The sequence below is a fragment of the Saccoglossus kowalevskii genome, chromosome 17, assembly GCF_978046115.1.
Source record: "Saccoglossus kowalevskii chromosome 17, keSacKowa6.1, whole genome shotgun sequence".
NCBI classification, from domain to species: Eukaryota; Metazoa; Hemichordata; class Enteropneusta; family Harrimaniidae; genus Saccoglossus; species Saccoglossus kowalevskii.
Genome location: NC_140657.1, coordinates 19,850,034 through 19,865,580, shown reverse-complemented (window position 1 = coordinate 19,865,580; position 15,547 = coordinate 19,850,034). Strand labels below are relative to the sequence as shown.

At 35.9% G+C, this 15,547-nt stretch overlaps 1 protein-coding gene across 1 annotated transcript in view; it reads right to left on the bottom strand.

Annotated features, from left to right (window-relative positions):
• LOC100378467 (uncharacterized) overlaps positions 1 to 7,734 on the bottom strand; it is a 44,119-nt gene extending 36,385 nt beyond the window's left edge. The window contains exon 1 of the mRNA XM_006816416.3: positions 7,575 to 7,734. The gene's annotated coding sequence lies outside the window, so the exon portion shown is untranslated. The remainder of the gene's footprint in view (positions 1 to 7,574) is intronic.
• Between the last annotated feature and the right edge of the window lie 7,813 nt (positions 7,735 to 15,547).

Here is a 15,547-nt window from a genome sequence, read left to right as displayed (position 1 = left end):
AGTTTTTTTTATATATTGTATTAATAAAAAAATTAAAAACAATAAATTAGTCGAAAAAAAAATTTGAGTCTATATTTACATCTAATTTTAATCATATTAGGTACAAAGTTGTGTCTGATACAAATAGTAAAACAAATGCTTTTTTTTCTCTGATTTTGGTAAATGCAGCCAAATCAACTGAGATGTGGGAGAAACACTGTAAAGCAGTTATAAAATACTACCGTTAACGGTACTCTGAATCCAGGATACCCATAGGACATATATTTTCATTTCCTTGACATCCTGAGTGGATGGTTAATAATAGATACCCAGTAATACAAAATAAGAAACTCACATACTGTAAAATAATAAAACTTTCACTGGGTTTTACCATTTCAGGCATATTCAGTGGGTTTAAAATTCACGGTTTTATCATTTAGATAATGTGGCTGCCTGGTGGCCATTTTGTGATGAAAAATACAAATTTTTTAGATTAAAACTCAGGAATACATCCACTAAGTTTATCTACATTTGATACAGAAGCAAAACGTTATTTAATGAAAATGCAAGTTTATTATTTACATTTGCTCTGTTATGAGCGCATATGCTTATGTAAATTGCAAGGAATTTTGTCTGTGGTAAACAAATGTAATATGTTTATGATTTAGTATACACTAATTTTGGTTTACATGCTTTTCTATTGGAGTAACGGTTACTGTAAAATGACTAATTTTCACTGGGTTTAAATTATGCTGATTTACTATTTCAGGCATATTCACGGTTTTATCATTTAGATAATGTGTTCTATGCTAAATTGTACATATTCACTGGGTTTTATTAATTTAGCGCATTTTCCAGTCAGCGAAATAAGCAAAATTAAAACCCAGTGATTAATCATTTGTTTACAGTACATGGTTTTTAAGAATATAGTTCATTTCTCATTTCAAAGATAACATTACGCTTGCGGCATGTTTTCATGTTTTCGTGTTGAATGAATGAATGAATAAAAATGTATTTGTTAGATGTTAGTGTTGCACAAGCTTACATCAATTACAATGGTTTCACTGATTTTTTTGAGAAACAAGTAGTTTTTATTATAATTTGATTGTACAATTTTATGTAGAATTAATTTTCTTTTTTCAAAAAACCTTTACAGCCTGGGCTATTTACAGTACAGCTAAAAAAAGAAGAAAATAAAAAAAAAATAAAAAATGTCAATAAAGTGAAAATAATAAAATTTAACCCAGTGAATAATAAGATTACAGCTCACAGAACTAAGAAGAACATAGCTATATAAAATGACATTATAAGTGGAACTGACCACACCTGACAATAAGGAGGCAAAGCCTAGATTTGACATTTTTTGAATTCTTTAAATTTTTCATTTTGATAACTGTTAAGGCATGGACATTTAAACTGTCATTAGAAGAAGGCTACAGTTAATTTTTAATTGTATCACACCCTCTACTGGCACCATTATATGACAGCTTGATTTTATTTTGTACGTAAACTGCCTAAACCAAAGCCCGAGTGTGAAAATCTATAAACTTTGAAGATAAGGCAGCTTTTCGGGAGTTTTCTCGACAGACATGACATCACAAACCGTGAATTGTTACTTTATTAAGAAAAGTAAATTTGTGTGAATAGGCATTTTTTTTTCACATGAACATAACAATTTCCAACATTTAAATAAAAATTTATGACTTTTATAAAATATCCAAACATCCATAAAGATGAGTTTTAAAAAAAAATTACCAGCTACATTTGTACCTTGAAAATGCAAAATCTTAACTGCATGCATGCATGCATACATGTATCAGACTTTCTTCAAATCATTTAGATTAAATGATTGATTGATTAAGTATTCATTTATTTACTTATTAATTTTGATTTACCTATTTTAATTTTTATCATATTTTATTAATCTGAATTACCTATACATGTATCATGCTATTGTCTGCTTACAAACTGTATTGTATTAAAATTATTAAAATCAAATATGATTGCAATATACAGTAGATTACTATTACAGTACTATTACAGTCTTCGCAAAATGACTTTGTGTTTTTACATTTTTGTCAGTCAAAATGTGAAAATCAGATAACAAATGACGCTCACCGGCGAGCACGGCTTGTGATCTGCTGTAGCAACATTGCCCGTTAGTTTTTCAATCAACACGGACACATATACACGTATATGTCGATAACAACGAACAGCGTCATTATTTTATCTTTGTGTGCAAACAATTGGTTCTTGCAAACCAGTCACTAAGTACGTGCAAATTGTATCGCAGCAGTCTATAGTAGAGAAGAGTTAATAACAGAAAATACAGACGATCAAATTGTCATCCCACTAAGTGAAAGAGAATGTTTGATTTACGGAATGCAACATAGTACTTCACTTAGCAATGTCGCGAATCATTGCTATTTTTCAAAATATTTCCTGCTGTTAAGTACAAGATCATTTCTATACATTCGTTATGCAGCATGCATTGAATTTCATATTTAGAAACAGAAAGTGTTTTAAATTGTTGAAGTTCAAACATTGATTTTTAATCTGTTTTTTTTGTGCTTTCAATTCGTCAATAATATCCTGTGTACTGGGGGGAGGTGTATGATCCTATATGGAATGCCTTCTGTTTTTTGACGCACTTTGAAAACTTGAAAACATCCCTAACACAGGCGCAGTATGTTCATTGATACATTAACTTTTTCATCATCAGTTCCCTTTTTTCATCACAAATTCACAAAATAGTTTATAGTCTGCCCTTTCTTTCAGAAGATTGGGATAAAAATAGACAAATTTTATGAGTAAAAACTGGAAATTGACTCAAATTTTGTCTGTTGGCTCTAAAATTAGGGGAATATAAGATAAAAGTGCAGAAAATTTGGGCGAGAAAGTAAAAAGGTGGTAAAAAGGTCAAGTCTGTAAGATAATTAGTAATGAAACTGAATTTAAATTCTAATTTTCCTCTTAAAATAAGAACTTCTTCAAAAATTAACAGCACTAAAAGAATCTGAATGTTTTTTTTTGTAAATATGCATATATGAATATCATATTTTATTAGGACTTGTCTTTACAGTCTACAGATTCAGAATAAAGCTTCAATTTCACAATTTGCCACACACGACTTGCAGAAAAGAATTTTCATGCAGCTTTGTTGCTGAATCAGAATACCAGTACTCGTTTCAGGAGGTGATTCGTGCCAGGAACCGTTTAATGTCTTTTGTTCTGAGGCACAATAAGCAATGAGTGTACACGTGACAACTACTTGGATAAATAGCAGGTATTTAAGAAAGATTTCAGCATAAACAAGGAACTGCTACACTCACAAATGGAATAGGAAATCATGCATACACTGTTTTCTGGATACCACCAAATAACTACGGACATGCTACCGACAATCGGTTCGATTTTGACAGGCTGTATTTAGAAAAATAAAGCATAGATACCATATTTGCTGTTTAAGCATATCTCTAATAGAAAAGCATACAGTGTTCTCCCCAGGCCAAAACAGCGTCGCGGGCCGCGACGCGATCGGATATGCCCGCGACGCTATGTGTTTCCTCCACGATGCTATTATTTATCCCATGATCTGATTTCTTCAGTGTCTCACAGACTGTAAAGTTTCCTGGTTAACTAGTTAAATCTACAAATGCATTGTCATAACGCCAATTTCCCAGGATAATCCCCTGTTGTTTCTCATTGGTTGGATATCGTTTAAAAAACAGCAGTTCTATAAAGACAAAGCCGCAAGCCCCAGTGCCAAACGTATATTCATATGCAAGTGATATAGTCACACTTAGGGTCAAAAGCCACATGTTTCCGGTGTGTACGAAACGTATTTTCATTATTATTTTTAGAAATGTAGTCGTACTATTATTCTAGGTTTTGATTTTTACCAGTATTTTTGATATTGTATTTGTTTTTTGACATCAAAATGTGAAAAAATATATATTTATGATGTGAACAATTTTGACCTTGTGATCGTGAATCCAAGATGGAGTCACCCACGTAAGATGCAGTGAGCGTGAACTTCCCACTCGGATCGCATATCGTGCTCAGATCCGGATGAATTAAGTGAAGCAAAATGGAAAATAATATATTTATCAAGAAATCAGGAATTCTAATCAAGAAACGAAAGAAAGAAATTGGAGTGACACTTGTGTTATTTCTTGGAGGAAAAGCCTCAATTTTACGTGGTATACCAATGGCGACAATTCGTAATTCAGACCTCCGTTGTCTCGACTTGTTCACAATTGTGTTGAACAGACAACATCGATGATTAAAAAAATACATAAAGATGAATAATTTCAGCCAGAAAAAACTATTACTGCTCGAACATAGTAGCGTAAGTATCGTGACTCGTAACAGTTGTTGTACTTAACCGGAAAACAACAGAAACGGAAGATATTATAGCACTAAGAATCATCAACCCAATGTTTAATTTACGGGGACCGAACAGGGTTTTATAAAGTTGCTGATTGCTGGGCCAAGCAAAGAAACAGAAAACTCAGTATTTCTGCGGGACATTTGCAATACTAAACATGCAGTTCACTTTTATTGTATATAATAATTGTATACAGATTGTACATAAAATAAATAGGAAAAAAAAAGGAAAAAAAACTGGTCTTGTTTTATTTCTCCCATATGACAAACAAAATGTTAATTTATGCTAATTATATGCCAATTTGCTGCAACTCTATGGAAAATTTCTGGGGAGAACACTGGCATACAAACCAAAATTAGTGTATACTAAATCATAAACATATTACTAGTACATTTTTTTTTTACCACAGACAAAATCCCTTGCAATTTACATACTACATGTACATGTATACTCGAGAACTGCCTCAGAAAAGATATTGGGGGGGGGGGGTGAAATTGTAACCATCTTCCCAGCCACGAAACAATTATCCAAATTATATTTTTACGTCTTTTTGCGAAACGAGTCGTCATGATTTCCAACACTTTTTGCGATGACAAAACAAACATGTTCATGAAAATTAAATACACACATTTTATTACAATACGGTTTACACAACGTCTGAATTTACGGTGCAAAAATGGGTAGGGTTTGTCGGGAAACAGTTGAAGGCAAGATCTTTATCATTATCTTCGTTGTGGAATGTTTTCGATCGTACGCAAATTCTAGATACAAAGCAATTCCCGCCATGATGTTTTTTATAATGATTTGACCAGAACACCTTCCTTTGACCTAATAGGTCACGTATTTCATTGACCAATTGAAATGCTGTGTCGTACGGTTGAAGTTTTTTGATTATTTACGAAGTACTCAACACAATGCGGAAGTGAATTACAAGCGATGTCAAAATGCGATCTGTTAACATTTTATCCCCAAAAGCTGATTCACAATTCTTGAAAGGTAAACTGAGGGTTGAGAAAGTATTTAAACCTTTTACCGTCGCCAACTAGTCATGTCAAAGAATAGTTTGCTCATTCACACCCCATTCACGATAGACTCAATGGACAAGATTATTCAGAAAAGTAAAACGATGTTCAATGACCAGGTTTCATGACTTGACGGTCACATTTTTGGCATTTTGAAAACTACTACTCAAAAGAAATATGAATTACTTTAGTGTTGCAACATCGGGCTTCATCCTGAGTAAATAACAGAATAGAAAAGGTGCGAACCATGTTCCGAACGTTCTACCACCATGCACTCTGAAATTAATGCGAGTCTTATCGTAAAAGCAGGAACCAAACTACCATACCAATCACGATTATTATGCAATGAAATACACTTTTTATATGCATATTTTTTAATAAACGTCATCGACGCTCAGGAAAACACCCTGGGCCTATAGTCGGGGAAGCTCTCAACTCGTTAAATGTCTAAAAACTTATACTCGGGGAGGGGCTTATGCTCAGGGAAGTACGGTATAACAATATTTAAATATTAATTAAAAGCTTCCATTCAAATTCCAATATTTATTGTATTGTGATTTGCAATTATTTATACCCTGGGCCTATAGTCAGGGAAGCTCTCAACTCGTTAAATGTCTAAAAACGTATACTCGGGAAGGGGCTTATGCTCAGGAAGGTACGGTATAACAATATTTAAATATTGATTAAAAGCTTCCATTCAAATTCCAATATTTATTGTATTGTGATTTGCAATTATTTATACCCTGGGCCTATAGTCAGGGAAGCTCTCAACTCGTTAAATGTCTAAAAACGTATACTCGGGAAGGGGCTTATGCTCAGGAAGGTACGGTATAACAATATTTAAATATTGATTAAAAGCTTCCATTCAAATTCCAATATTTATTGAATTGTGATTTGCAATTATTTATGCCCATAATGTCTTCATCTAACAGTAATAGTAGTATTCATGCTACACAAAGTATGGGCTAAGATTTAAAGCGCAGTGGTCATCAGTAGCGCGCATTCGAAAATAAACAATGTATTTTACACGCATTGTATACGTCACTATGAGTCCCATATCGAACAGGACGCGGCACGACGACTGTCGCCCTTTAAGCTAATCTCATATGTTTGCATATCAGACAGACCCACTTGTGTTGACACACAGAAGAAAACTGTGATAAGTATGGGCTAATGAATGCCCAAACTTGTTAGGAATATATACGAAAATCTTCAGTCACTTTAACTATGTTTACTAAGTACTGTAACTAGAAAAGTATACAAATTAGTTCTGTGGTTGTAAAACAATACCAAAGCAAATTCAGAAAATGCAGATTGCAGCATAGCTGAGTCTAAAGAACAATATCTCTAGAATGTACTTGCGTTGATTGTCATGTCAGGAACGACATACAGAAATGTATATACAAATGAACATTGAATTCAATTCGGTTTTGGGCACTTAGCCCAAACTCAGCAATCACAATCACATCTTTAGCCCAAGCTAAGGATCTGGACCGGGACCAGGTTTAATCCGTATTTACAATTTCTTAGCCTGTGCTAAACGTTCACACATTTTCTTAGCACAGGCTAAAGTATTTGACCTCTTAGCTCGTGCTAAGGAGCTATGCGTCAACGCTAATTATAAACCAGTTATAACAAGCCCAGTTTCATGCCCGTCACCATAGTATCATAACCTTGTAAGGCAATGACACAACATGTCTGCCTCTTTCCTACTTCTCAAAAGCAACACTGTAGAATTGTAACAACATTACTACATGAGTGAAACCATCTGAGAGTTTAGTATGGTTCACATCCAAGGTATAATAAAGCACTACAATCATTATGCAGCAAGTGTGCGAATTATGGGTAAACAAACAATGTAAAACAATAATTTTTTTCAGCCTACTCCCAGTTTTTCATAATACGACAACAATCGTTAGCAAACTAGCTACAACAAAGCGGAAGTAGCAAACGTCTCTATTCGTATAATTTAGCCGTGAAAAATTCATCATCGCAGTACAGAATTCTACAAGTTGGTCTAGGTCTCAATGAAACAGGTTACGTTCGAAAAATGGGCGGAAATTCCCCCCTCTGATGGGAGGGAAAAGCCCATGTCACACCAACCAAGCAAGGTCATAACTTGAAAAGGACAGGTCATCATACAACGTGACGCAGTAATTTACCGTGTTTTTAGTATTACTCACCAGAGCCAATAGTTCTGGACTTTATAGGATGATTCTTACACCATCTTCCATCTTCGGTACAGCCAGATAAAATACTGGCGTACCTATCCTTTCTGCACAACTATCGGCAAATTTCCGCCACTTACCGCACCATTCCGGATCTAGAAAAGTAATGGCGACCGGGATATGCTAATGAGCTGTAAATGGGGAAACCCCTACATACGAGCAAACGACCGTTAAGCTAGATACGCACTATTTAATTATCAGATTTTTACTAAATGTTGTTATTTTATGCCATTAATCACAAAACATAGATAAAAAATATATTGTAACTAAACCATTTTAATTCACACAAAATACCACTGGTTTCCAAATCCCAAAATGCTGTTTATATGATGAGAAAAGTATACGTAGTTATAAAATAGTTGTCAGATTTTTTTTTACATTTACACAACACACCCGAGATGACAAACCCGTTCCCCTCATTTGTACACAGTCCCGACTGAATATTTATAAATATCAATGACTTTTGAATCCAAGAAGTAGCCAATCAACAAGCGCGGTGCATGATGACGTATATTGAAATTATCTACTGTTATTCCATCGGCAAATAGAAAGCCTTAATTTGTTAGTTTGAACTGTGAAATTTATTTCATAAAACTGAAGGAAACGGGTTTGTTGGGTCGATAATGACGCAATTCCTTTCAGTTATCTTAAAGCGGGGGATTCGTCACCTGCACATGTGTACAAGTGTCTACCCATGAGCCTTTGCGTGTTTAGCGTCTGTTGTTATCGTCGCTTGGAACTCAATTCCCGCGCATGCGCTTTAATACAAGCTTACAAGGAAGATAACCGAAGTATGTCCAAATTGTAATTATTTTGTAACACTTTTGAAACAATTAGTTGTGATAATTACTTTCTCTCTGTTTATTAGATCGAATGCCAGCGATCGACCAAACTAACAAACAAACTTTAGTGGTTGATCTATAATAGTAATGATTTATTCTACAGAACAAAAAAACATTTAATCATACTTAAGGTTACATAAACACACACAATAAACGCACATTTAATTGCAACATAAAAAAAAAACACGATGTGACTATATTTCAACAACAACAACAACAACAACAACTACAACAATAGAATGTGATGTTGATTGTTAAAGCGCGGTAGTCGTCCCGCAGCGCGTGTTCGAATTTCATGTAAATAAACAATGTATTTTACACGCGTTGTATACGTCCTTATGAGTCCCATATCGAACAGGACGCGGCACGACGACTGGCGCCCTTTAATATTTCGAGCCCAATCAGAATTACATAAATTAGGGCTTCTATCTACAAAATTGGTACAATGATTCCATCGAATAAATGCCAACGAACTTTAACATAGGCTAAAAATAGGCTTTCATGGTTTTATTTTTTAGAGTTTCCGCCATTGACCCCGCACCATTCCGGATCTAGAAAAAGTAATGGCGCCCGTGGTTATGACAATGAGTTCCGTAAACCGGGAAACCCCTCCACACGATCAAACCACTATTTAATAAACAAGTAACCTGTAGAATACTGTGTGGGTAATATTTTTTATATTGATTTTTGCTGCATTTGCAGCAAATAGTTACCAAACAATGAGAAATCTATAGGATTGAATATACCCCACAGCTGGCTTCACATGCATTGTTCATAGTTCATATGGTGCTTACACCAGGATTTAATTACAGCACCTAGGCGGTATGTGGTTACAGCTTAATGTTCGAGTAATCGCAAGAAATTGACATGACAATAGAAATTCATTAAAGACTGCCACTCCCATGCAATTAACAGCGAGTGAAATTCCTGGGATTGAAACATATATTTTGAAGTCACTGATGTAGGCAACGAATAACTGCAAGTTGACATAAAGACGAGGTAGTTTATTTAATCAGTGGTCAACTAGACGCTGAAATTATAATTAATTTGTTTATTTCAATTTCTCCTGACGTCAAATAGAATACACTGGTGAAACACGGTAGTAACTGTGGGTGAAAGGATGTTTTGGGGTGTAGTTTACATTGTATATGGAGTGGTAGGGTCGGGTGTAATGTGTTCATTTCCAACTATTATGAAGTCACGTAGCATTTCACTTAATTTATTTTTGCTGACATGTTTTCAAGCATTACATGTGAATCTAATTTTCACTGCGCTGTGTCTCAATATAGTATGAGGGAAATGGCATATTCACTGAAATTTATTTCAGGGGAAAAATGTTTTCAGTGATAATGAAGTATTATGACAGATACCCTCCCCGTGGCTTTCATTGCGTATGGAAGTTATTTTCACGAGTGATGCGGTGTATCCTGCTGCCGTACTTTCACGAGCGAAGCCACGGGGAGGGTGTGGGGTTCTGTTATTATACACATGTCCCATATTTGATTATTTCATATTAAAAAAAGAACGTGCAACAAACCGGGATAGAAATTTAGATCGGGGAACCCAATTGCCCATTAATATGCTCCAAGACAGTGCTGCGACCTAGCAACGCTTGTCAGTGTAGAACGCGTGTCGCTGTACGTGTGAAAATAAAATAATCAGACGTCTAATTTAAGTCATTGTCCGAATAAATAACTCGTGGATGTTTAAGCGCGGTGGTCGTAGCACAGCGCGTGTTCGAATTTCATGTAAATAAACAATGTATTTTACACGCGTTGTATACGTCGCTGTGAGTCCCATATCGAACAGGACGCGACACGACGACTGTCGCCCTTTAGTTGGGACCACGACAGAACCAGAACTTAAACTGGGCGACTACGATACACGGTTGATGTTGAAGTTAAAAGTTCCTCCACAGATCTGTACATTGGCAAACATGCCGTGCAACTGCGGTACTCCACTGACGGAATGACTTTCGTTGAAATCGGTCGCCGCTGACTCGTGAGCTGCACACTACAACCTCGTTTGTGATGTTGCTTGCTTGTCGTGGATAGACTGAGTCTTGGTTACCGGTTAAATTTTGCTAATTTGGCGTTGGTAATCTTTATTTGGAACTGAGTAACGCCGCAACGTCGCCAGCAGAAACCTCATGGTATATCGATGTTGATGGTTGCGGCTCCATATTAATCGGAGATTTTACTGCGGGTCCAGGCAGCGGGTGGATCTTCCGAGAGCCCTTCAAGATTTATAAAACTCAGATTCCAGGTGGTCAACAAACATTAAGTTCTCCCAATCCTAGTATTCTATGTGATGTACATCTAACATGCCAAAAATGCTGGTGAACGATTTGAACCTGACAAAAATACTTGAAATAGATACCAGGAAGGGGAGGGGGGTAAAAGAAAAGTTATATAACATTTTATTATTCAATAATTTATTAAAATACACAAGTTTGTCCAACTCCCTGTGATACAACACCTCAGACATAGCTCATTGTACTCGGCTGGAGTGTGGGCAAAAAGTTACTATTTGAATTTTTGATATCTTTTTTCATTAATGAGAAAGTTGACCCCGAAGATAGAGTAACTGTTCAGCAGGAATGGCTTTTTAACTCTTCTGTGATTTTTTTTTGGCTTGGCTGATTTTGTCACGGTTCATACTTGACAGGCAGGTCGTACCATCACTAATTGGAAAAACAATCCTGACCCACCGCTACCATGGCAACAGCCAAAGTCTTGTAATAGCAGTGCCCAAATGATCATGCCTTTTATTTTGGCTACGTTGCGCACTGGTAAGAGATCACCGGCGCCGACATTGTTACCACTGTCAACGGAATCCCAACGCAGCTTTGAACTTTGAATAAAATGTAAATGCTGCTTCCAATCTAGAAAATACTATCGCAAAACGATTGGAAATTATACATTTAACGGCTGAATACGTCCTAACAATAAAATAAAGTGACTTCTAATGACTGCCATGTTATTTTGCAAACCTCGTATAAGGTGCCCGGTTTTAGCACAGGGAGCCCAGGAACTATAATCAACTGTAGTACGCAGTGTTTATGAGCGGGGGGGGGTGTTATCGGCTGGTATCTAGTGTAAGAAATAGACTATTTTGTAAACAAATTTTCGTCTGCTATTTTTATTCAGTTCAAATCGTTCAGCAACATTTTTGGCATATTAGGTGTACATCACATGGAATACTACGATTGAGAGAACTTGATGTATGTTGACTGAGTTTTATCATAGTACGAAGTACCAGGAAGTTACTCAGTTCCAAATAAAGATTACCAACGTCAAATGAGCAACATTTGACTGGTAATCAAGATTCATGTAATCCATGGCTAACAAGCAACATCACAAGCGAAGTTGTAGCATGCAGTAAGTCATCCCGTCAGTGGAGTACCGCAGTAACACGGCATGTTTGCCATCAGCATTGTATTCAAACGAATCACGTGGTGTGCCGTTCTCGTTCAAACCCGGGATTCGATCAATAGGGGAGTCCCATTAAAAAAACACATTGCAAATCATGCAAGTTCAACATTTTCAAACCAATATACTAAAACAGAAATGCTCAGAGATGTAAATGAAGGATAGATATTACTTTTCACTATACACATCTCTGTTGATACTATCCCTCACATATTCTACTCCCAATTACTCCTGCGTAAAATGGACTAGCCTCTTCATGTTGACATTCAGACTAAAATCACGTGACAGGCTGTTAAAATTGGCTGTTGCATACTCTTTCGCCGGTCTGGAAAATGTGTTTAATTAACACACATTCAAGCAACAATGTAGATTTCCCAGTGGGAGTGAGACTATTCAAACTCTGCCACTAAAAAATAGGGGTGTTTTCAGCAAAAAACGAATAACCCTGGAATACACACAATATACTGAATTTCGGAACAAATCGTGCATTACTGACAGCAGCAGAATACCACAGAAATATCAGACGAAACATGAAAACACTATATATTGTATTTCAGCCTGAACCCTCTATATTGCAATTCAAGGAATTAACCCCATATGTGCATCCATTTCCCACCTTGGTATCACCCCCCCCCCTGAAAACAAACTCTTAATACCACGCTGAAGCGTTTGGTAATGACAAGATCTCATTGTGTTGTACATGTGTTCCACTATATGATTGCCTTTTATGTCGGTAATCACAAGACCCAAATAAAAATAATTGTTGAAACTACCAGATACCAGATTTAATCTCACAATAAATATTTGACTACTTGCAAAATTCTAAAATTAGTATTGAATTTCATTTTGTTACAATACCTTTGGAGAACTTGAACATCAGCAGATTGATGTATGCTCTTTAGACAATATTACAAGCGTCTGCCCATGATCCTTTGCGTTTTAGCGCGTGTTGTTATCGTCGCTTGGGACTCAATTCCCGCGCGTGCGCAGGTGACGACCCTCTCGCTCTAAGTGGGATCTTGTGTAGAAAGGGTGGATCAGTATGTTCACAACTTTTCTGGAAGATCGCTTATAACTAAATTAAACAGATGTTGACTGAGCGGACATCATTAATGTTCTAGCATCACGCATAATATTTTCTGAGTAGCCCGCGTTTAGTTTAATACAAGATCCAAGTTTCTCATACGTATCTTTAAGAAGTCCAATAAAAGGTGAACTAATTTTATATTTTGACAACTTATAAAACAAAGCCTGGGGCCAAGCACTGTCAAATGTATTTTTTTCAAATCAATAAAACACGCATACAGTGGCTGTGTTTTTTGAATTTTGAAATCGTTTTCATTCTTCATAAACATTTTAATAAAGATTTAAATACAAATAAGTCAGTGATGTGTTGAATTTGACGTTTGTAAATAATTTCAAGAAATGCTGTTCGCACTAGACATTGGTAATTCGATGGACCATTGGTATCACCAGATTTGGGTAAAAATTAGTGGTGAGAATTAGATTGAATATTTTTTTTGTAAAATGAATTGACGATTTCAGAGTTCTTTGTAAAGAGAAAAGTTTATTCCACTTCCACCGTAAGCGGGCGCACGCGATGAGAATCACTGTACTGTTGCCATAGCGACTTCACGTACGCACATTCGGTTCACAGGCCGTTGCACTATTGTTTAGAAGCAACAACTTGCATGTTCAGGGTAGAGACTATAACAATATATTACAGGAATTTGACAAATAAGTGAGTCACTGTTCCCCAAACACAACGCCAGTTTGCACAACAGGTTTATCAGTATACACGAGACGAGATATAAATAAACTTAACAATCACGTGACTAACTGCTATAACATTGATTTATATTCAGGGTAAAGTCTGGGCTTTCATAAAATATATAAGTTGAAATGGTTTAGAACGACACTTCTGGGAATATAATTAATATGTATTTTACTTCCGGGAGAACCCTACTACATCCTTGAAAAGTCAGGGCAAACGAAATAATGCTCCCAGATGAAAGAGCTCCACAAATGTGGGAGAATGCAATTTACAGTTTTTTGTTATATCATTTTTCATCCTCTAGATAATCAAATTTTCATCAGTATAATGTAGTCCGCCATCTTGATTTCCAGCAATATAATGTTGTTAGCCTTGTCTTGTAGTAGACTTAACAGTCACTATTTTATACATTTTTTTTATTGTCTAGTTTGGTGGCATTTGTCTATCAGCATGCAATGGATGTGTTTCCCAATCAAAATAGTAACCAGTACACCCAAAAAAAAGGCATTTTTAACAAAAAAAGTTAGGATATGTGTTTATAACAGCAGACCGCTCACTTTGATTTCAGGATAATCGGCTTTGAGCGCAAACAATAAATATTGACCTAATTTGCATAAGTTGGCCTACTAAGCAACGGAAACAGCGCACGCACGCCCGTCTCTGTGATTATTCAAGGGCGCAGCTAGCGGGGGGCAGGGGGGCAGCTGCCCCCCTGAGTTTGGGAGTTTTTTTTTTTAAAAATAAAAAAAAGTTTCGAGCAACCACGTATTTAGTTTGTACACAATTTGAAATAAAACATGGTAAGCCAGTTGCGTGTACTTTGTTTATATTTGAGCGCGTTGGCACTTTGACGCGTACAGGTAAGACACATGCATCCAGCACAGCGGGTCAAACGTTACCTTCAAGTATTTCATATTGACACGTCAGCCATGTCAGCTCCGAAGAAACGTTGCACACAACTGTCAATGTTGATTTTTTTTTACATCATTCCTTCCCCAGAGGTGATTTATTCGAGGAAAGCTAACTGGAGATTAATTTATATACTATTGCCAAAGTTGTAAACATAAACTGTGTATTGTACAACTATCAATTGTATTAATCAGTCCTGCACATTAATGTAAAATAGTTGCTTATATATGAAGATAGAACAAAAGTGTTTCAGGTATTAAAGTTCATACTGTAATATCCCTTGTTTTGTATATATTCATAAAATATATCAAGATGATTTTATTGTTAACAAGTCATTGTTAATGACACAGTCCCCGTCCAAAATTTTGTGATCTGACATATCAATTTGATGCTGATGAAGTCATTGAGATTAGATTTAAACAATTAATGGGAGATGCATTTGTAAAAAAATATGATTCAGTGCTTGTACACGAGAATTTGACATTGGTCAGTCATATTGAATCAAATTACATAAATAATGTTCATGTTGATGTATCTATTGGTATACTGTCTTTGTACAAAATCTAAACAGAAATGCTCATTGCATTCATGGGACAGTAGGCATGAAAAACAAAATGGCCACTCAGTCGGCCATATTAGTTTAAATCACACACAAAATATGACATGCAACTATAACCCAATATGTATGATCATCATATCAACTTTGATACAAACATCTCCGGACATGTAAAAATGACGATTTAGTGCTTTTACATGAAAATTGGGCGTCGGCCAGTCATATTGAATTGAATCACAAAAATTATGTTGGTGCAGATGTATCTCTTGGTATACTGTCTTTGTGCAAAATTTAAACAGAAACGTTCATTGCATTCACGATAAAGTATCATGGGTACCATGAAAAACAAGATGGCCGCCAGTCGGCCATATTTGTTCGAATCACGAAAAAAAAATACGTGCACCTACAACCCAATA